We start from the raw sequence: 23932 nt of genomic DNA, 5'->3' as shown, positions 1-23932 counted from the left end.
GGAAGCAAGACAGATGTAAAGTGAGGACACGGGAAAACAAAATGTTTGTTCTCTGGTGTTCTCCCACTTGCTTTTTTCTCAATTGTCATCCTTGTCACAGAAAATGTACTGTCTCAACTGAATCAGAACATCCTAGGAGGTTGTTAATGACCTTCATAAATCAGGTAAATTAGTTATTTTTTTTGTCTTACCATTTTTCTTCTCGAATGGTTTTCTGATCTATTTATGTTGCCTCTTTCTTGTCCAAGGGAGAAAGGAAAGGGCCTGCCTGCTCTGTGTAAGGAAAGAGGGCACAGAAACTGAGGGCTCACTTCTCCCTGCAGCTGCTGCTGCGCTTTGTAAGCCCAAAGGCTCCCTGTGCTCAAGTTGGAATCTGGGCACGGCACCGCAGGAGCCAGAGGAGAACTGAGCTGCTCTGTGATTATCTTTCGTAGGAAATGTGCACCTCAGTCAGCCCTTCAGGGCCTTGAAGCCGAGAATGGAGGAAGGGCTCCTTGCAGTGGTGTCTTCCAGGTTTCCTGAAGGGACCTTGAGTTTCCTGCTTCCTTATGGCCTACGTCCCTGAGCACTGCTGAAGAGGACCCTGGAATGCAAGGAGTGGTCGTATTAGAGCTTTGGGAATACTTAATTTGTTGGCAATGGAGATCCGGTGGAAGACGTACCTCCCCCATCAGTCTCTCAGACAATTCAGGGACATGCTGAGCTCCCAGAGGAACCCTAAGAAAGAACACTTCAGAGTTTCACTACTTTTCCACAGCTTCCTTGTCTCCCCATGAAACAATGGGCTACTCTGAGAGGACTGCTGTAGCCTTACATTTAAAATTTTTTCCTGATGTCAACTGATGGGTGGTCAGTTGGAAAGCTGGGAAACATGTGCATGTCTTTTCCCAGGGTTTCCTTTTTTAAAGGTAGTCACCCCAGAGCCTCCGGCAGGAGATGGAAAAGGCTGTCCCTTTGCCCATCCTAGACTTCTAAGGATTTCCAAATGCTTCCTGTGTCTGAGGTCCCCAAACTTTGTGAGAGAGGTGAGTTTCATTTTCTCAGAAATGTGAGGTTTCCGCATGCGTGCGCGTTCCAAGGTATGCCTAGGTGACGCGGAGCCTAAGTATCAGTACAAGACCTTAATCATAAGTTGTGGTAATTTTTCTCTTCCTAGCCTTCCCCAGAAGGTTCGTGGTCTCTCAGGCGAAGCACCGAGGAACCCTGTCGGATCTCACTCATCAGGAGTCTTCCGATAGCTTTGTTTTACATATGGAAAACCAAGCCACACAACAAGGAAAGGAGGAAGCCTTCCCCAAACTCAAGCGTCACCGAAAAGCTCTCTTCTGATCTTCAGAAACTTCATGGCTCCTTCTGTCCCAGTTACCCTGCCACAGGTATGTGAAAATTTACTTCCGATTTAGAGGGACACATAATTAAACACAAAAGGTTCAATAGGGAGAGAATGATAAAGATGACTGTAGTCAATGAATGATTTTCCGTCAACCAGACATGCCTGGCTAGGGGTGGGTCAAACCTGTCTATCAAGGGGTAGCTGGATGACAGGTCCTTGGGGGTGTGGCCTTCTGTATGAGAGTGCAGGACTCTGGGAACTGCCTTTCTCTCTGCCCCTTCGCCTCTCTGTTCGCTGGCACTCTGCAGCTAGTGAGAGGAATAGGTGCCCCAGGTTTCCACCAACTTTGGGTTCATGTGACTTGGCACCCACTGGCCTGTCATCGTCCTGTGTTCCACATCACCTCTCTGCAAAGTTGCCACCAACCACATGAACCTGAAGATGGACTTAGGGGCTAGCATTGGCCTTACGGACTTGATTTGAGTTGGGTTGGGCTGAGATGTCTCCTTGATGAATAATTACTTCTTGATGTAAAGTTCTGTCTTACACATGGGTGAGTGTCACTGGATTTGATTCTCTAGACAAGGCGACCTAACACAATGAATTCCATACTAAAGCCACAGGAAACTTAAAATCATTTTCCAAACAGGCCTTACTGCCTTGAGATTTCCCACTTGCCACTTGTGCCACATGAAATGTCTTTTTATTTCCTTTCTCTTTGCCTGGCAAACTCCTCATCATCCCTCAAGACCCAACAAGGCTTACTTACCTCTGTGAAGCTTCTACTCATTTTCATTCACTTGTTCTCCCCTTCTCTTTTTTTGGTGCATCTACTACAACATTTATGACGATGCATCATAATTACCTCTTAATATGTATGAGAACCCATTACAACGAGACTGTCCAATTCTGTCACCCACAGAGGCGACAGCAGATCCAAGGCCTTATTGAGCAAACATAATTTCCCTCTGATCAGCCTTTCAACTCATAGTTATCTAGCAGGAAGAAGAAGCAGATTGTGCAAACACGCACAATTAGAAAACCAAATTATACGCCACTTGGGACTTGTAAAGGGAATCATTGTCAATCACTGCCCTCCTCCTCAAACAAGATGCTAATGAATACATGCACGGCCCAGAAGTGCTGCGGGAATATCCTGCCGAAGGTACAATGGGTACAAATTAGGAAAGGATGCTGTGCGTGGGGATTTTACACCTGAGAATGATTTTGGAGGCCACTTCCCCCTCTTGTACAGGGAGGCCTCTCTACTTCTTTGATCGCTGAACACAAACAGCAGGCCCCATGTTACTCCTGTGAATACTAATGGATCATATTATTGTATTATTTTCCATTCGCTGCCCCGAGTGATTGGTGGGCCCCGCTTTTGCATAGCATGTAGTTTGGCCAGCGTGAGCCTGCTGCCTTAGGAAATAACAGGCTATCTTTACCAAAATGTTGCCATGTGTGAAATTACATACGTAGGTGAGCAGCAGCACACAGAGAGAGAGATAAAGGGCTTCTGTGCCTTGAGAGAACGAAAGTGACTCGGCATAACAGGCCTAAGTTATGAGTGGGCATGGAAACACCCCGGATGGACGGCTGCCCTGTGAGGCCTTTAAGAAGCACAGCAGGGCCTTGGGAAACACCAGGCTGGTGCGAGCGCCCGAGTGAAAGATGGCGCTTTCCCTCTCGGTCTGTCAGCATGAAGCTCTGCTGTGCCAATGTGGAGGCCATCACCCTCAGGCTCTACCCACTGTGGGGAGGATGATTGTCAGTAGTCATCGCTCATCCATAGGTAATTACCTTCCCGCTTCCATCCCCGTCCGGCTGCTTCTGGGGAAGCTCCAAGTAGAGGCAGGTCACACGCTTGCCACTGTGAAGCTCGGTGTTGCCAACGGCCACCCTCATTGCTCCGGATGAACGATCGCTCTGTAATGATGGTAATTGGAAAAGCAACATGATCATCAGCGAGCACATAGTCCTAGACAAATGAGCTCGATGACTCACGTAGTCACAGAAATGGCGGGTCCTTTTAGTTCGCAATATAAGCAGCAATCAGAAGTATAACTAGAGAAAACAACGCCTCTGGCAAGCCCGAGCATCGTGCCATCTCCAAACATCTGGCTCCTGTCTCTTAGATCATCTGACCACACTATCAGTTCCAAAAGACAAGTTGAGCTTATTAATCTTTAACTTAACATATCATGGCATGCTTTGAAAATTATAACCGCAGCTTCTTCACCTTCACGGATGAAAATCAGTCTATTATGTGCTCAGTCCCTTTTCCCCCTCAGTTTCTTCTCTTTAGGGAGAGCACGATCACACAGTTTGCCTTGACTCATGAAGTCTCTCAAATATGAAAATATTCGTTTGAACTTGCCAAATGATGGAAAGAGCAACAGTTAACAGAAACTGCTCATGGGACTCCCCTTTAAGTGGTCCCCAGGACAGGAGTCACACCTGAGATACACTTCTGTCTGCTGTTTCTTTGAAAGGACTTTAAGAATTCCAAATCATTTTCAAAAGTAATTAGGTCCCCAACAGCTTGTTGAATAAACTACAGCCTGGTGCAAACCCAGTGTTGTGAAGTCAATTCCAACTCAGAGCAATCTTATGGAGGGTTATTGAAGCTGTACATCTGTACCAGACAGATAATCTCATCTTTCTCCCAAAGAGCAACTGGTGAGATGGAGCCAAAGACCTTTTGGTTAGCAGTCCAACATTGACTCAGCAGCTCCTCCTAAGCCCCTCACACCATCATATAATATAAAGATGCAGAGTCAGCTCCGATTCTTATGAAGTTTATGGTTTTGATCAAGTTATTAAGATCTGAAGTTCTGGTTTTCTCACCTGTAAAACAGATGCTAAAATCTACACATCTGTCAATTTACTGTAGAATATGGGCTTACATGTTGCTCTGATGGTGGAAGTTATGCCACCAGCATTTCAGATACCAATGGACAGTTTTAGCAGAGTTTCTAAAATAAGACAGACTAAGAAGAAAGGCCTGAGTTTTTTCTGAAAATGAGTCAACCAAAACATTGCGGTTCACAATAGAACATTGTCTGCTAAAGCTTTGAAAGATAAGCCCCTACGTTGGAAGTCACCGCAAATATTCAGTAATAGACAGCGTACCAATGACCATGAAATTGGAAGAAAATCTGACAATGGTGTTTCCATGAATCAGCACAAGTAAAAGCACCAGTATACATACTCCTCACTAATTGAGTATCTCATTATGTGATATATCACATCGACAACCATAGGAAAACGTTTAATACCTCACTACTTTACACATTAATGAAACAGATCTGACCATAATAAATGCAAAGGTGCAAGGCAAAAGTAACACTAACTGCGATAATGAAGGCTATGTGTCAACTTGATGCTGTCACTACTCTTGACACCTAGTAATAATGCAAATTGGCAGTTATCTAATGATGAAATGTGGCAGTTCAGTAATGATATAATTTGGCAAATACATAATGATGTAGTCATCCACCAGTTCATGATCCAATGTGCTCATCGTCTATTTTGCTTAATGTCAATTTTCACATAACAAGCTGGTCTTTGGAACTTAACCACGTTCATAAGTGAGGAATGGGGATAGGGATATTGTGATAATAATATGCACAAAGTTCTGGCACCAAGTGTACACACAATGAATATATTTAATGAATCGTGTCCTTCTGTACCTATTAACAAACAATGACCTAGCCTGCCTTCCAATGCTATATCAGACAATATTCTATAGTTGGGTGTTTATCTAGGATGTTCTGGGAATTGTTCTAGACTTAATTTTTAGCCAGGAGCCCTGATATGTGTCAGGTATAGAAAGTAGACTTGCTTACAAAAAATTTTAACAGAAGAATTATATGAACTGAAATGTACATTTAAAGATCATTGTGGATGCTATGTTAAGGTTCGGCAGCAAGGAGACCAGTTGAGCTACTTAAATGATCTGGGATAGATAAGACAGTCTTGCGGCAATGGGTAGTAGTGGGAATGGTGGGAAAAAATACAATCTAAATGTATTTTGAAGGGAAAACCCAAAAGAGTTCTGTAATGAACTGGCTGTTGGAATTGAGAAAATTAGGAATAACATAATGCATGTGGCTCAAATGTCTGAGTGAGGGAAGGTTCTGGGGTCAGGAAAGATTGAAGAAAGAGTAGGTTTTGAGGAAAATAAAAGTTTATTTTGGAGATGTGTGAGAAATCTATTAGACATACACGTGGGAATATTGATAAGGCCATCAGATACTCAGGTTGTAGATTTTTTGTCCAGTGCAGATATAATTTCTTCCTAGTAAAAAAGATAATGCCCAAAATAATGGCCTATATTGCCCTATAGATCGTTAACTAGTTCTGCATCTAATCTAATAATCTTATTTTAATATTCTTCTTCAATGCTTATATTCAATTTCCCAAATGTTCTTTCAACTATCTTTACCATGCTGCTAATTCTCTCAGTAATAAAATTTCCAAAAATGATGTAAGAGTATTTATTGTCTATTTGCTTGAGGGCATGCATGCTTTTAATTTTTGAAAAATTATTATTGGGAAGAAATAAAGACTATATAGTGTGTAAACTGATTGAAAGGACATGTATTTTTCTTTTCTCTTTCTTCTCAAACTGTTCTTCAATTCTACCCCCACCCCCACCTCAATGCCTTGCTGGTCAGTGCATCAGTGATCAGCTCGCTTGGGAACCATTTTTATTCCAAAGTCTATTCCTAGGAAAGGATGTCTGCCGAGGGCCAGCACAGCCAAGGAGAGCTCTATTTGTGAGGATCCTGTCTGTAAGATCTTAATGACAAACTATCCAGCCACTGCCTTCAAACCTGATTCTAATCACCCAGTCCCTCTGCCTAATTCACTCCATGTAGATCTAACCTTCAAGGAAGAAGTACGTGATAATTGCTAAAAATCTCTACCCAGATCCATAGCATGGGAAGTGTGGGAATGATGTGAAACCTCCGAAGCGTCGGGAAGTTGGACCCCACCTGGAGCAACACATTTCAGCAGCTTTTCCAGGCCAGCAGTGAGGTCACATTTTAAAAGCAGTACCATCCAGTTATTTCTGATTCAGAGCAACTCCACCTGTTTGAGAGTAGTAGACTGGGGTGCTCCATGGGGTTTGGGGTGTCTGGATTTTAGGAAGTAGCTCGACCAGACCTTGCTCCCCATGTGCTTCTCCTGGCTTGGCTCAACCACCAGCCTTTCGGTCAACGGAGCAGGTGATAAATATTTGCATCACTCAGCCACTCCAGGCCAAACTGCTAATTTTTTACATTAGATTCCTGTGCCTGGGGAGACAATGAGAGTGAAGTGGAAATAGTTAAGACCTGTGGTTTTAGCAGACATCAAATCGTATAGAGGAGTTGATGTAGTTTGAGCTCTTACTTCAAACATGAAGCTCAATTTACATACAATGCCTCCCTTCCAGTCTTTCGACATCACTTTGACATTGTGTGGAAGCTAATCTCTTAGCTCTCAAATACTAGGAAAGAGGAGATGTGTATCGATCTTTCCCTGATAGAGTAATGGAAACAAGTCAGTGGGTTGGGGCGTCCTAGTGGTTCCTCCTCTCTGAGTCGCCATTCCAACAAGGACAGAACAGGAGAAAGGCACAAGAATGTGTTGATGGCACTCCCTGGACTAGCGGTCTTTCCAGTCCCACTGAGTCTACACTACTTTACATCCCATTCATTCTAGGAACAAATCACAAACCCTGGGCATATCCATTCTTATCCACTGCTGAGATTGAGGCTTTGGCTGATTCTCTCCAAGTCAAGTTTTCAAATTCAATTTGCTTGACCAGCCCCTTTCAAAGAGAGCTGCTGGGCTAGTTTGATTAGAGTTGGAGGACAATCAGGCCTCCTCGAGCCACAGTCTCACCCAAACCATTAAGCCCAACACTGCCCTGCCTGGGGAGCGTCTACCTTAGGGTTCCTGTTGGCCTCTAACTCTCATCAGGAACTTCTAACTTCAACAGAGTTGAATAACATTACATTTCAAATGTTTCCCAAGTGAAGGATTTGACGGTTGTGTTAGTCTGGGTACTTTAGAGAATCAAATCCACAAAAACTCTTATGTATAAGAAAGAGTTTTATATAAAGGGTAAGTGCACATCAAGAAAACATCCCAGTGCTGCCCAAACCCACTAGTCCAACATTAACCCATATGTCCAACACCAATCCACAAAGTCCTCCTCCATCTCACAAAACACACGCAATGATGCCAACTGCAGAAGGAAAGCCAAGTCAGTGAATGTGTAAGCATCTCAGCGCTGGCAGGAGTCTCCACATGGGTGCTCCAGCACCCAGGGCTGCATGTGGCTTCTCCTCAGGGATGTCTTAGAGGAAGTGAGCCTTGCAAGCTAAAGCAGGGAACTGGCTAAGGCAGCTGTACCCTGGTTCAACCATCAGAAAGCAAGAGACCGGAGAATTAGATAGGTGAGGCTCATCAAGCCCTCCACCCTTCAATGAGCCCCACATGTGTTTATTGGCCAGGTTGGCACAATAAACTATCTACCTCACGATCTTAATACATTTCTCCAAGGAAGTTTCAAAGGTCTTATACACATATGCCTCTTCCCTGACCAAGAATTTACCAAGAGTATTGTAGAGGGGGCTTATTTGTCTCTCATTTGCATAGCTGAGAGGGGCGGTTCCAGGACTCCATTGGTAGCATTCTGATCCTAACCCGATGGACAACTTTTCAATGGAAACCTCTTCATTAAGGAACAATTCTAATTTTTTACCAAACCAGGCAGCCTATTACATAGCTAAAGATTGAATTCTGAATAACACCCAAAGCTTTAATACCAAATATAACTATCAATCCACTACTTCTTAATATTAATTTTAATTCCACTCATGTTTATTAAATCTTCTTTGGGGAATTTCAACTAGAAATGTGGGCTGAAATTTTGTCCTCTGGTGCAAAATTAAAGATTTACAAAATGCAAACATAGTTTATTTGAGTAATAGCTTACTAACGGTCTACAATAAATTCATAATCTTTTCTGCTAACAAACAATTGCCTTGTTTGTTTGACTCATAAACAGTATTTAGTCCAGGATGTGTTTATTACTTCCTCTAAGGCTATGAACCTGTCCTTGGACTTTGCGAATTTCCCACTCTAGATCACTAAATAAAAACATCAAGAGTGACAAATAAACAGGAAGTGGTGGATGGGGATATGGTAATAGATTCGTTTTGCTGCTGTTTTACTTTTGAGACAAGATTTACCCTCATCCTTTGTAAAAACAAATACAAAAGAAAACAAATGAGTATGTTTTGGAATTAATTTTAAGTAACGAGTAAATTTTTGTCTCCAAAAATGTTTGTAAATATAATTTATGGCCATTCTCCTCCACTTTCCTGGGGTTATGTTTTTTCCCCCTGAAAGAGATTAGCAAGAACTCAGGTAGCTCAATCCCATCTCTAGGCAAGAAGGATTAGAAAAGTAACAATTGTCTTCACAATATGAATTTGCTGACTGTACTCTCTTCATTTGTAGTGTTTAAGATGTCTATCTTTGCAATCTTTGCGGGGATTGTGTATGATGCATCGCTCTCTGATGTAATGTGTATTCAATACATTGTTTTTTAAAGTTTTCTTTCTCTTCTACTTTTGTGAAGAGGTTTTCTGGGTTGGGTGTAGATTTCTTTCTAGTGCCTTTCCCCGACATCAGCCACTTCATTCTTGTCATCAATCCCACACTCTAAAATCTTACCCTCCGTCCTGCACATATCACGCCCACGAGACCCTGTCCTCTGTTTAACTCCCCCTTCTGTCCCTTCGTTGGCTTCCTTCTCTTAGACTTTTGCAGTTGTTGTCACACAATAATGTGTCCCTCCTGGACCCGGTGCTGTCCTCGCTGCCGATGGCAATGAGCAGTGTCACCCAGACTTCTCGTTGACTTCTGCTCATATTCCACAGAAGGGTCTTCTGACGTCTAATCTGCCTCTAATCTTTCCTCGACATGTCTTGTAAATTAAGAGGAGCAGCGAAAACCCAGGAAGCTGGGGAAAGACGGATTGATACAATGGCGGCAACAATGGACTCAAACCTGAGGACAATTGTGAGGCTGGCACAGGACCCGGTGGAGCTTCAGTCTGTTGTTCTCGGGGTCGCTGAGTCAGAACTGCCCGGAGAGCACATAACAATACAAACCTTTATAAAACTCACATACAGTTTATTAGACCGAATCACTTATTTCCTACATTCTTTCATTTTCCAATATCTCCGCATTGACCAAAACAAAATCCCAAATCCTTACTCTTCATTCTCCGGATCAAAGAACCCTTGTGGCACAACAGTGCAGCGTGTGGCTGCTAACCAAAATGTTGGCAGCTGGTCCCCGCCCAGTACAGCAGAAGAAAGACGCTCAAACGGGTGATGGGAAGCTCCTAGCCCAAGACACCCTTGGAAGCAGTTTTTTGCTGCCGCCATTACTGAGTCCAACAGAGCGCACCTAGCCACAGCACCACTAGGCAGCCTCTGATGGGACCTCTCCAAAGGTTGTGTCTCTGGTCCTAGCGCCATAGAACTGGCGATCCTCGTCACTCTGTCAAAACAGATTTCAGTGTGTTGTTGTTAGGTGTCATCGATTGTGACTCTTAGCGACCAAGAAACATTGCCTGATCCTGTGCCATCCTGCATCCTTCCAAATGTGTGCCACTCAACATTTCGATTTACATTTCATTCCGCAGAATATAATTGAAAACCCATAGTTAGATGCAGAAAAAGATAGGAAAAACAGCTTGTTGTTCATTCAAACACAAGCTCTTGAATGTCTGCTTTGTATCGTTTTGAACTATGCCCAAAGTCATACAACTAGTTAGGCATTAGCAATTTGGAATTAGACTGGGACTGAGGAAAGTGGGATCTAAGAAATGTTGGCTAGTTGTTTATTTGAAAAAAATTCATGTTTCTTATTGAATGATTGCATTCATTTGCTGAGCAAATATTTACTGAATGTTTATCATTTTTATAGCTAATGTGTTAGATTTGGGGGGAAATATTCGTGAAAAATAAAGATATGGTCTCTGCCCACATAGAATTTACATTTCAAGAGCAAACAACAAGGAATAAAAAGGGGGAAAAACCCTTTAAGAATCATGCAAAATGGATTGTGAGCAATGGCATAAAATAAACACTTAAGATGACTTGCTAGAAAATACAAAGCAAGCCACACACACAAAGTTTGTCTCACACTCGCGTCATTTGTAGATTGTGAGTTAACGAGGGCTCCGCTCTTCGTAGTCACTGGGGGTGAGACAGAGAAGATTCCATCTCCAAATAGCAGACTCATTTCAGTAAGATAGAACAGTAAGTGGTAGGTTTCACACTCATAATTCATTACTTCTCCAGAAGCAATGCATCGGCACAGTTTCCCTGCTCGTTTTCCCAGTTGCTTGGCCCTATGTCGAAGTGGCAAGTGTGTGGAATACAAGTAGAAGCATGGCTTGGTCAGTTGGAGAGGCAGAAGGATATAGTCTGTCCCATAACTAGGTTGGCACTCCCATTCTTCCTATGGGTGCACTTCTACATTCACTAATGATAGATGCTCAATATCTCTAAACTGTGTGGATTTTAACCACCTATGGATAACATTGAGAAGAATGAGAATTCTAGAATACTTCATTGTGCTCATGTGGAAACCGCCCGTGGATCAAAAGGCAGTTGTTAGAACAGAACATGGTTTAAAATCGGGAAAGGCGTGCTGCAGGGTTGTCCCTTCTTTTCACAAGACTTTTCAAGTTGTACACAGAGGAAATAAGCAAAGAAGCTGGACTATATGGAGAAGAATGCGACATCAGAATCGGAGGAAGGCTTATTATTAATCTGTGGTAAGCAAATGACATAATCTTGCTTTTTGAAAATAAGAGTGGCTTTCTGCCGCTCCTGGAGCTGCCTGTGTGCTCGTTTGGTGCGGACCTGGTACCTCTTTTGTGAAGCGGCAGCTGAGGAGACTTAGGCGCTCGCCATGGCCGGCGAGAAACTCAAGGAAGGAGTCAAGACTGAGAACAACGATCATATTAATTTGAAGGTGGCGGGGCAGGATGGTTCCGTGGTGCAGTTTAAGATTAAGAGGCATACGCCACTTAGCAAACTAATGAAAGCCTATTGTGGACGACAGGGTTTGTCAATGAGGCAGATCAGATTCTGATTTGACGGACAGCCAATCAATGAATCAGACACACCTGCACAGTTGGAAATGGAGGATGAAGATACAATTGATGTGTTCCAGCAGCAGACAGGAGGCGCCTTCTAAAAGGGAGCCTGCTCCTTTCCTCCAGAACTCTCTTCCTACCGACCAAGAATCCATTCTCTATTAGAAAACCACAATTTGGTTGCACCACCTCCTGACGACTACAGTATAGTTTTCTCTTATTTCCCCTTCCCCATTCCTTTATTGTACATAAAGTAACTGGTGCATGTGCACACGCATATTGCATTTTTCCCTTTGTTTATTTTATTTTTTTTAGTAAATGGCCAATGGTATGTTTTGATCGACACCCAGTGGAGATGGGATGGGGAAACACTGGCTCTGTGACCCCCCTCCCCTTCGCCATCAGCGGCATGCTCACTCAGCAACTCTCTCTATATTCCAGTAAGTTATTTTGCTCTCACTGTTTAACAAAAACAAAAAAACAATGACATAAAAAATCCTTGCATACCTTGTTGGATTGGAGAAGTTTAATGTTTTTCATTTATCATTGTAAAACCAAGGACAATTTTATAATTTTTTTGTAAGTAGCTGTTACATGTAGGGCAATCTGTCTTTAAGTAGGGGTAAATTACTCTCAAAGAAATGAAGCCTGGATAGTTTTCCCTTCAAGTCAAGCATCTTGTTGTTTAAATAAACTTCTTGTTTTGAAAATAAGAAGGACTTGAATCACTTGCTGATAAAAATCAAAGAAACAACCTTAAGTATGGATTACAACTCAATGTAAAAAAACCAAACAGGACTGATAATAAACATCATGATAAATGGAGAAAAGATTGAAGTTGCCAAGGACTTTATCTTGCTTAGATCCACAACCAATGCTCATGAAAGAAGTAGTCCAGAAATAAAATGACACATTGCTTTGGGTAAATGTGCTGCATAAGATCTTTATGAAGTGTTGAAAAGCAAGGAGGTTACTTTGAGGACTATAGTGTGCCTGCCCCAAGCTATAGTATTTTTAATCAACTCATATGAATGGGAAAATGGACATTGAACCAGGAAGACTGGAGAAGAATAGATGCATGTGAATTATGGTGCTGGCAAGTGTATTGATTGAAATGCCTGTAGACTGCCAAGAGAACAAACAGACCTGTCTTGGAAGACGTATGACCGGAATTGTTCTAGGAAGGGAGGATGGGAAGACTGTCTCACAATCGTTAGACAGGTTACCAGTGCCTAGAAGGGCAGTCAAAAAGAACACTCACGATGAGATGAACTGACACAGTTGCTGCTACAAACAGATCAAACAGCAGGTCGGAGGATGGCGCCCGATTGGGACGCGTGTTTCGTTGTGCTGTGCACAGTGCTGTTGCGTCACAGCCTACTCAGCAGCTCCTCAAACTAGCCCTAGCTTGGGTCTCCTGACGAGAGGTTTGTTGGAGTTTTTGTTTTTAATGAACACAGATCAGGTCAACCATGTCTGAAAGTCCATTTCTTTCTTTAATAGGAATGAAAACTTAAAAAAAAAAAAACAACAACCCACTTCCAGCTAGTCTGATGCATGGCGAGCTCCTATGCGTCAGGGTGTAACTGCACTCCAGGATTTTCAACAGCTGATGGGTTCCAAGTGGCTAGCCAGCCCTTTTTCCCAGGTTGTTTCTGGGTAGACTCAAAACACCAGGCCTTTTCACTGAATAGTTAAGCGTGCTAAGTGTTTTCACCACTCAGGGACTCCTGTTTACCATGAGAACTTTTGGTTAAACTCACTGCCATCAAGTCAGGCCGATGCTGACACATTTTTACCCTATAAGGCAGTGTATAGGACTGCCCCCTTGTGGATTTCTGAGACTGTTACTCTTTTCAGGAATAGAAAGCCTCAGATTCTTCCCTTGGAGCGGCTGGTGCTTTTGAACCACTGACCTCTTGGTTAACAGCCCAACACATAACCACTATGCCACCAGGACTCCTCCCCATAGTCCTAGTGACTAGCAATTTCCTAATGCTGTGATGTTAATAAAGTTTTGCTTGACTGCATGTAACCTTAATCATACTTATTACTCCAATCTGGGGAATATTTCATAATCACATTTCAAAGTCATTGTATGCAGGATATGTGTATGTTCCTATTGCTCCCCTTGGATACAGTAAAAAGCCAATGATTCTCTCATTTCTTGTGGGGGATAATTGGTCTGTATCAATAATTTCAGTCCATGGTTTCACTGCCGGGTGGATTATTGTATCATTTGGGAAACTGCGACAAAATTTGTGGAGCCCCGTGTTTTCACATGGTGTCTTTCCACTCTTTGATTGTCTAATGGGTCCCAGTCTTCCTTCCCTGGTGATATACCTCTCTAATTTTTCTTTATTGCTCTGCGGTTACTGGCACATTACTGTTTCTGCAGAGAACTTGTGAAACCTGCTGTATCCAGCAGTTTTTTTTGTTCTGATGTATATTCATTTTTATGAAACGTTATTAAAGCAGATTTAATTTAAAACTGAACAATTTTGAAGCAATCCAAGGCCCACCTTCTAAAACTGGATGTGAGCCAAGGACTTCCTTTAAACAAATAGGAAAACGTAAAACATAATTTCCATGTTCCATTACTAAAATGTTAATGGATTAATTTTATCCTACAGAGAACTCTTTTGGCCTGTGATCCTTTCAGGATGACTCATGTTAGCTGATGTTCCTAACACAACAAGGTGGTTGAGTGTGAATTAAATACATGTTGTACCAGACACTGTTATTTATCCACTATTGAAGATTAACTTAAACAATAAAATCTTGCCACCCTTGCCTCTCAGGAGCATTCTGGCTATTCTTCTTCCAGTAGATTTTTGTTGTTGGTGGTCTTTTGGCAGTCCATGGTACTTTCAATATTTTTCGCCAAGCCGGTTATTCAAATGTACCAATTCTTCTTTGGTCTTCCTTATTCCATCTCCAAAGTTAACATACATATATGAAACCATTGGAAATACCATGGCTTGGGTCAGGTGAATGTACCTTAGTCCTAAAACTCCTTATTTTTCAACACTTTAAGGAGTTCTTGTGCAGTATATTTAACCAATGCAATGTGTGATCTTGACTGCTACTTCTATGAGCATTGATTGGGGATCCAAGCATGATGCTATTGATTGGTCCAGTTGAGGATTTTGGTCTTTAAATTGAATTTTAATTCATACAAAAGGATGCAATCCTTGCTCTTCGACAGCAAGTGCTTCAAGATCTCCTCATTTTCAACATGGATGATTGTATCATCTCCATGTCACATAGTGAATAAACTTTCCTCCAAATCTGATATGACATTCTTCTTCATATAATCTAGCTCTCTGATGATTTTCTCAGGATACAGATTGAGTAGGTATGGTGAGAGGATACAACTCTGAGGTACACCTTCCCTGACTTGAAACCATGTAATATTCCCTTGTTCGGCTAGCATAAGTGCCTCGTCATCTGTGTACAGAGTCCACAAGGACACAATTACCATGAGTGTTCTGGAATTCTCACTTTTCTCAAAGATACACATCGTTTGTTATAATCCACACTATCGAATGCCTTGGCATTGTCAATGTAACACAAGTAAACACCTTTCTGGGATTCTCTGCTTGCAGTCAAGATGCATCTAGTATTCTTTGCTGTTAACCAAATACTGCTTCAATCATTGTTGGATGATCTTCAGCAAAGTTTTACTTACACGTGTTATTAATGATTTCTGTTCTATAATTTGAGCCTTCTGTTGGGTCATCTTTCTTTGAATGGGTCAATTGTGGATCTCTTCTAGACACTTAACCAAGTAGTTATCTCCAGATTTCCTGGCATAGATAAGTGAGGGCTTCCAGTGCTTCGTCAGCGTGTTGAGACATGTCAATTAGTATTCCATCAATTCCTGGAGCCTTATCTTTGGCAAATGCTTCCAGGGCAGCTGGGATTTCTTCCTTCAGCACCACTGGTTCTTGCTCATCTGCTGCCTCTAGAAATGGTGGACTGTCAACACGTTGGTGTGCAGTTCTTTTGGGCACAGTGGCTCTGTGTATCCTTTCCATCTTCTCTTGAACCCTCCCATACCATTCAATATTCTACCTACATAACTTTCTGATATTGCAACTCAAGGTTTGAATTTTTTTCTTTATTCTTTCCGTTTAATTTGGGGGCATAATTCAAAGCTGCCCTTTGAAATTTTTTGTTCAGCTCTTTGGCTTTGGTTAGCTGTTTGAAGCCACCAGCCTTTCCAAGGGAGAAAGATGGGGCTTTTTACCCCCCAAAAGGGTTAACGTCTTGGAAACTCACTGGGGGCAGTTCCAGCCTGTCTTGCAGGGTCAAGGTGAGTCGGCATTAACTCAATGGCAGTGAGTATTATTGTGGCCAGGGACCTTCAAGAATGTTATGACTCATCACAACCTAGTGTACAATGGAACAAAACACTTGCCGGTCCCATACCATCCTCACAATTGGGTTTTGTTTTGTTTTTAGCGAATTGGTATAGGCACTCTGACAATCCACCACTGAGGATCTTCCTCATTTCTCTGAACTTTCACTTTACCAAGCAGCATGTCCTTTTTCAAAGACTGGTCTCTCCTGATAATGCGTCAAAAATATGTGAGACCAAGTCCCTCCACCGTTGCTGCTTTGGAGTATCTGGGTGCACTTCTTCCCCAAAAGATTTGTTTGTTCTTCTGGTAGTTTGTGTTGTCTTCTATATATTTTTTGTGAACACCATAATTAAAATATATAAATTATTCTGAGGTCTTTCTTACTCATTTATTACACAAGATGTTAAACTGTGTTGTCCTAGGCAGGGTTCTCTAGAGAAGCAAAATCAGTGAAGCTTATATATGTATGGATATAGAAAGGTTTATATCAAGGAAATGACATAAACTCCACAGAGTTGTAGAAGGAGGGGAGTTCCAGTCAGTGTGTCAGCTGTTCGACTGGGGGATTCTTTGACTCCCAATATCGGCAGGAATGCAACAGACATCTGGACACTGAGATGAGTGAATACAATGTTGGCAGGTCAGGCTTGGGGCTGCAGATATGATTAAATCCAAAAGTCAGATGGCAGGTAGCTGATGACTCCCATTATTGGCAGGCAATAAGGCAGGGAGTTGGTTCAAGTGCAAAGAAGTGGAGGCGGACAAGACAAGTGCAGGATCCAGCACCAGCAGAAAGCAGCAAGGTCTTCCATGGGGACCCCTTACACTGGAAGACGGTCACACCGTGAGGAGCCCTCATCATAGAGAATTACTATATTTTAACTGACAAAAAACCTTGCGAATACAAACCTTAACTGTCACACTTGTCTTGCTCAAATCGCCCTCTCCCTTAATGTATTTGAAGAAGCAAATGGTCTTTTGGGGAAATCTCGTGTAGCAAGAAACCGTAGGTAGCTTCTAGGAACTGAATATCCCAGCAAGTAAATCAGGCCCTCAAACCTCAGTAGTCTAAAGTCATAAGGAGTTACTTCTGCAAACAAGCTACCCTTTCTTTGATGAGCCATTGTAATATGATTTCCTTTGATTCTAAAGTATGACTTCCTTAATCCTTTGAACATATTTATTACGGAAACTTTGAAGTCTAAGTCTTCTGTGATTAATTGAAGAGGAATTCAGAGACAATTTCTATTTTCTACTTTTTTTCTTGTGTCTTAGTAATACTTTCATATTTCTTTGCCTCATATTTCTTTGTTGAAAATAGAATTTGATGATAATGTATTAACTCTAGATTCTTAGAGTCTTACTAAGAACTAGCTCTGGATTATTGTCATTTCTATTGTTTATTTACTTCTTTGATTGAAAACACGAATTCTCTGTGCCTGTTCCTGCAAACAAACACACACACACACACACACATACACACACACACACACACACACACACACGGTGTGTATGTGTAGTCAGTTTATTTTTCCCCTTGTTTTAATTTTTAAGCCTAGAATTCAACCAGTCAGTCCTGGGTCCACATTGTTCAGTGAATAGGCAATGATTGGTCAGAGTTTGTATTTAAGCACCTTAAACCAATAAATCTGCAACACTTTGATACTGAATCTGTGTTCGGGTTGAAGAACACGTTCAAAGTTCAGGCATGGTTCAAGTCCAGCCTGACTTTTAGTTGCTCTTTATTCAAGGGATAGCATTTAGTCAAAGATTTTGTAAATAACTTGCTGGTACTGCAGCCCCTCCTGAGCATGCATGCAGCCTTGTACCTATTCTCATCCTTCCAGATCACTCAAGATACAGAGGAACTTATGGAGGTTTGCTACGGCTATTTCAATCCCCATGTTTCTCTGTTAAACTTCTAGTCTTTCCATCTGGTACTTGGCTCAAACAGCAATTATATCCTCAGGCTAACCCAAAGAGAGACTGCCCTGATTGCTACTAAGATGGCTATCGTTCTACAGTGCTCCTGGACCCAGGTTTTTTTTTCCCAGGTGAAATCAGTGAACTTCCACAGTGAAACTGTCAGTCTTCATGCGTGCTCTGCTCTGGGAGAACCAGGTACCATGGAGCTAGGAGCAGAGGCCCAGGGAGAGTGACATTCCTAGGGCAAAATGGCACAGATTCTATGCTTCAATCTACCCAGTAAACATGTCTATAAACACCAGAAGATACTTAAATCCCTGGACAGCAGGAACCTGGCTAAATTCTATCTGCCAGTCTTCCCCACGGTAGGCTCCCTTGCACTGGACAGGTTGAGCAAGGTGACATCTGCGGGCCCCTTGGGGGCTGTTGGTCTGACAGGTGAGACAATGGGGAGTTACTGGCCTGATGGCTGAGGTTAAGGTGGCCCCACAGAACTGCCGAGTGAGCAGGGTCAAGGAGGGCTTGGGTAAGTGGCATCGTGGAAGGCTTTCACGACTTTCCACTATAACCTTTGTGGCAAGAGGAGCTTGTTGTCTTTCTCCCACCATCCATTAGGTCGAAGGCAGAATTTCTGTGTCTTCGCTTGTTCCACTTCTTCTGGCAAGTAATCTGGAAGAGGGAGCTGGTTTGGGGGAATTAGGGCATTTATGGAGGCTGAGGGTCTGGTGCCCAACGGCTGCCTATCTGGCGACACTATTAGTGGTTTGGTGAACCTTTAGGGCAACTGGAATTTCTGGATGGAACATTGTGACGGAAGAGCTGTAGTAAGAGCTGTCCCAAAAAGTTCCGGAGGCAGCATCACTGAAAGGTGAAAGTTAAGTGACTCGGGCTCAGCTTCCGAATGCCTTTGGTCTAGGCCTGGGCAACGGACAACTAGCCAGTAGCAAGGAACAAACTGACACTGGGAGCACACCAAAGCAGATTGTTCGGAAAAAAGCTAAAGGGAATGGAGGGGAAAAGGGAAACATTCAGCTCCTGGGACTAGGCGGGGCTACCTCCCGAGCCTAAGCAACCAGCTACCTAGGCACCGCCCCCACCATGTGTTTGGAGCAGTGGGTGCCATCTTGGCCAGGGTCACGTGCTCCATTGCCCCGCAGCCAAAATGGGGAGCCAGAATCCTGCCGAAACCACCAGGGCTGACCTGGGCACACACCACTGAGATGCGAAAAGGCTTTGGGAATCGCGATCCTCCCACCCCGCCGGCAACGGTGTCCCAGCCCCCTCCCAGAAATCCTGCCTGGGGAAGACAGGCAAGCTCCCGGGAAGGCAGGCACAGAGGGGCAGATGTAAAATCCTGCACACCCTCAAGAATCGGCAAAAAGACGGACACAAAAGGATGGGACTGCGGCAATACATCACGAGTGTCCCCATGAGTCGGTTCAGGGAGCTATCGCCCCCATGGTGTTGCCGGAGCGGTTCAGCCTGACTTCCTCTCCAGCTACACGCCGTCTCCCAAGGGTGGTGAGGTGAAAAGAGTCCAGAAGGTGCCCGCAACCCGGGAGACCAGGATGGGAGGGACCGCTCCAGGAAACTATCTGGAGCCGGCTTACCTTATAGATCTCTCCAAGTCACCGGCAGCAATTATGTTAGCGCTCTCAGAGTACAGATATACCTCGGTCCTTGGCTCCGCGCGAGAAAGAATTCACGCAAAGCCTGGTTTGTGATCCAAGTGAGTTTTATGAGCGTTAGAAGAAGTTTCAGGTTTACACAGGCACCCCAGGACTCCTCACCCCATGCAGCCTCCCTAGAAGCTGGTCGGAAAGTCACACGGTCGGCTCCAGGCTTCTGCCTTTTTCTGCAGGGAGGCATGGTGGACGACCCTGGTTGACCCCATTGGCTGAAATGAATTTACCTGGCCTACGTGGGCCAGTCCAGGTGCAGTGCTCACCCAGGTGTACCTCCCCTTCCTGGCTGGAAACCTGAGCCTCTGAGCACGTGCAGTGTGCCACTTCTTCATGGGCCGGTAGCTCAGACATCTGGACATATGTAATGGACACCCCATCCCCTAAGTCAGACTACATAACAGGCTAACTGGTTTTTTGTTGGTTTGTTTTTTCTTGGAAAAGGGTTTCTTAATCCATTGTACATCTTTGGCCTTGAAATGATAGTTATTGCCAATTTATCACCTCCTTTTAGGAAGAAGATTTGCAGGATTCCAAAAGTTGTCATCTATCTTTTCGCTCACACTCTTAAAAATGATGTGTCTTTTTAATACTACTTTAGGGAAGAATTCCTTCGCTCATTATTTTTGGGGGTTGTGTGTGTATAAATCAGGAGGGGGCTTGGTAATGGTGCGAGTGTGAGAGAGTGTGTCCTGTTTCCCTAGTCTTTTCCTTTTTTTGAAGTCCTATTGTAATTTTATGATGAGATCTCTTCTGGAGATTCTGTAGGTGGACTTTTTTTACCTTCTCTTCTGGTTTCTTGAGTTTTGTCTGCCATTTACTCAATCTACTCTCTCTTCTTACGTAATGAGTATGACTGCTCCTTCTACTGACAGAGTTCCTGGCCTGAGAGAGGACACTGCTCTCTACTTATCCCTCACAGATCATCGTGCATGTCACTAACTGCTGTCCCATAGCTTTCTTATCAGTTACACTCTGAGTGCTACTCTCGGGCTTCCGTGCTCAGGAATCGCTGCAGAGACCTGGCTTTGGGTGGCAGAAGCCAGTTATCTAAAAACTGCTTCAGATCGCATGTCATAGTCATTTCTCCCAAGGATCTGTGCAATTAAGGGTTTGGGGGCTTTGTTGTTGTTGCTGCTGTTGTTTTAATGTAGACTGTAGTTAGAAAGAACCACAGTCGTTAGGCAATTACCAAAACAAATTAATTAGTCACCTACATATGCATACATTCTTGTGCATTGTTAAAAAAATTCATGGTTTCTTCCATGTGGGTTTTGCTGCTTCCCTGCTAGATGGCCACTTGTTTAAGTTTAATCCTTTAAGACCCCAGATGCTATATTTTTTAACAGCCGGTCACCATCAGCATTCTTCACCACATTTCCTTATGCACCCATTTTTCTTCAGCAATCATGCGGGAAGCCCACATGGAAGAAACACACCAGCCTGTGTGATCACGAGGTGTTGGAATCAGGTATTGGGCATCAGAAGACACAAAACAAACAACTATATTAATGCGAACAATGGGGATCAGAGTAGAGACCCAAAGCCTATCTGTAGACAATTGGACATGTATTCACAGAAAGGTCATAAGGAAGAAACAAGTGACCAGGGTGCAGTATAACACTGACAAAACACACAACATTCCTCTAGTGCTTTAATGCTCTCCCCAGCACCCCACCGCCGCCCCCCCTCCAACTATCATGACCCCAGTTCTACCTTACAAACCTGGCTAGACTGGAGCATGTACACTGATACAGATAAGAACTGTCTACACATTGAATCTAGGATAGATAAACCCCTCAGGAACAGTAATGGGGGTAGCAATACCATGAGGGTGGGGGAAAGGTGGGGAGAGTAGGGGGAGAAACAGGAAACTGATCGCAATGATCAATGTATAACTCCCCCCCCCCACCCCCACACCCCACCCCAGGTAGGACACAAACAAGTGAAGGGAGACAAAGAATAGTGTATGATTTGAAAATAATAATAGTTTATAATTATCAAGGGATCACAAGGGTGGGAGGGTGGGGGAAGGAGGGGAAAAAAGAGGAGCTGATACCAAGAGCTCAAGTAGAAAGAAAAAGTTTTGAAAATGATGATGGCAACATATGTAAAAATGTACATGATACAATTGATGTATGGATTGTTATAAGAGCTATAAGACCCCAATAAAATGATTTATTAAAAAATGATCATGCTTCAGTCTGTTTGTAACCCATTTTTCTATTGCTCTGTTTTGGGAGTAGCTTCAAGAAAAGAGCATTTTATGGAATAGATTTTGAGAAAATAGTTTGTATATGTATACAGTATATTTATAAACAAAAATAGTATCAACCCTAAATTATTATTATTCTCAATTAAATGGATTAAATTAAAGGTAACAAACTCTCCACCTGACTTCCCTGTCAAAAGAAGATTGTGATTTTTAAACATAATGCCTAGAAAAATAAATTGAAGCTGGTTTAGAAAAATAAATAGAAATGTAATTTTGGGATTTTATGGCATTAATTTGGTAGAGAATTGGGGGTGGAGAGGTGGCCAATGTATACATTTATATGATAAGGTGCATTCTAACTAAGCCCCTGTAGAATAAATAACTACAGAGGTCCATAGTCCAAAATTTAAATTACTCCTTCAACTATATATCAAGATTCTAGAATTCCAGAGGGAAATAAAACTCAATTTCAAATATAAACTTTGCAGTTTAAAATTAATATAGGCAAGTTTTCCCGTGTGTCTAAAGGGCCATTTCTGAAATGGAGTGGAATTAATCATTTTTTTCAAAGGGCAGCATTAGAAGTTGATGCAGGTCATTTGTTCAACAAATATCCATGGATGCCTCCTCTGTATGAGATCCCTAGCCTCACGTATATAAGGATCTTATAAGAAGTTGCAAACTGTAAACCCAAGCACACTATGGTTAAATGCCGTGTGAGCTCAGGGGAGAGGGATAGAACATTTAACTGAAATGAAATGAAAAGCATTTGAATTAGAATTCAAATCAATACTGATTTTCATCTGTTTAGTTTCAATTTCACGTTTGGAAAATATTGAACTATAAGTCTTGTAAATTCCACCATGGCAAGATAGATGAATATCACTACTCTTCTATTGATATTTTGTATGGGGTTAGTGTTCAATTTATTAATTTTTTGCTATTATAAAAAAACAAAACTAATTTAAGTGTACCTTTGTGCTGCCTCCAGACCAAGGTGGAAAAGACAGGCTATACATCCCACAACAAACTTTTAACATGACTTCAGCCTTTGACTTTAGCCATGACTCCTCCACTTCCTCAATCCATCACCCTCAACACACACACACACACACACACACACACACACGCACACATGCACGCACTTTGCCATCATCATCACCTCCCACCGTGCCTAAGTTATTCAGATCTGGCATACTAGAAAGGAATCTGTTAGCTTATATCTGTGCCACTTATTTATAGTTAACACCTCATGTAATCTTAATGAACTCTAAATCAAGTGGAAAATTGGGTTTTGCTCCTCACAATCGGGAGGGAAAATGACCTTATTTAAGTGAAGAGGCTAAGAGCGGTGATTCAGTCAGGTGTTGATTTTAGAAAATGTATTTCCTCAAATTGGTGGAATAAACCTCACTGCCATCAAGTTGATTCAAACTCTGAGCAGCACGATAGGACTGAGTGGAACTGCTCCTGTGGCTTTCCAGGAGTGTACATCTCTACAGGAATAGAATCTCGTCTTTCTCCTGAGGAGTGGCTGGTGGATTTGAACTGATGACCTTGCAGTTAGCAGATCAACTTGTAACATACTGCATGGCCAGGGCTCCTCAGTTTAACTGATATAAGGAGGTGATTACAGCAAAAGATGCATGAGAGTATGTCTTACACAATCCGTGACAGAGACGACCTAGGTCATAACTTTATATTATCGTTTTCATAGCTGTGCTTTAAACACAGGCAGACATCTCAGATGCTGATGCCATTGGGGCGATGGAAGTACCAAGATCCCATGCAAGAAATCCTTATTTGTACATGGTATGCCACCTTGTCTTTTCCCCTATTCAAGATAATTTCAATGAAGCCTGGTGCTAAACTAGCATTTACATAGTGGGGCCAAGAAGCTGATAATTCTGATAATAACCATGAGATGATTTATATCAAAGCACTCAGCAAATTCCAATAAATACCAGTTCCTTGAAATTCGGCCTTGTATGTCTTTGCAAGGCAGGCCACGGTCTGTGCTGAATGATATTCAGGTCCTTCTCTTTTTGACTGTGGCTGCTCCTTTCCAGCTCCGAGGGGCCTCCTGTCCAGAGTCAAACTGCCCCAGCGGGTTTGCTTGACTGCCATATTTATAGAAGCAGATTGCTAGATCTTTCTCCCATGGAGATGGTGGATGTGTTTGAACCTCTACCCTTTCAGTCAGCAGCCAAGTGCTTAACCATTGTA

At 42.7% G+C, this 23932-nt stretch overlaps 1 pseudogene; it reads left to right on the top strand.

Annotated features, from left to right (window-relative positions):
- The first annotated feature begins 11329 nt into the window (after positions 1–11329).
- On the top strand, positions 11330–11798 carry LOC142447020 (small ubiquitin-related modifier 2-like; annotated as a pseudogene).
- Positions 11799–23932: the final 12134 nt, after the last annotated feature.

The sequence above is a fragment of the Tenrec ecaudatus genome, chromosome 4 (genome assembly GCF_050624435.1).
Source record: "Tenrec ecaudatus isolate mTenEca1 chromosome 4, mTenEca1.hap1, whole genome shotgun sequence".
Taxonomy (NCBI): Eukaryota; Metazoa; Chordata; class Mammalia; order Afrosoricida; family Tenrecidae; genus Tenrec; species Tenrec ecaudatus.
The sequence above is the reverse complement of the archived record's forward strand: the minus strand, read 5'-3'. Positions and strand labels throughout refer to the sequence as shown.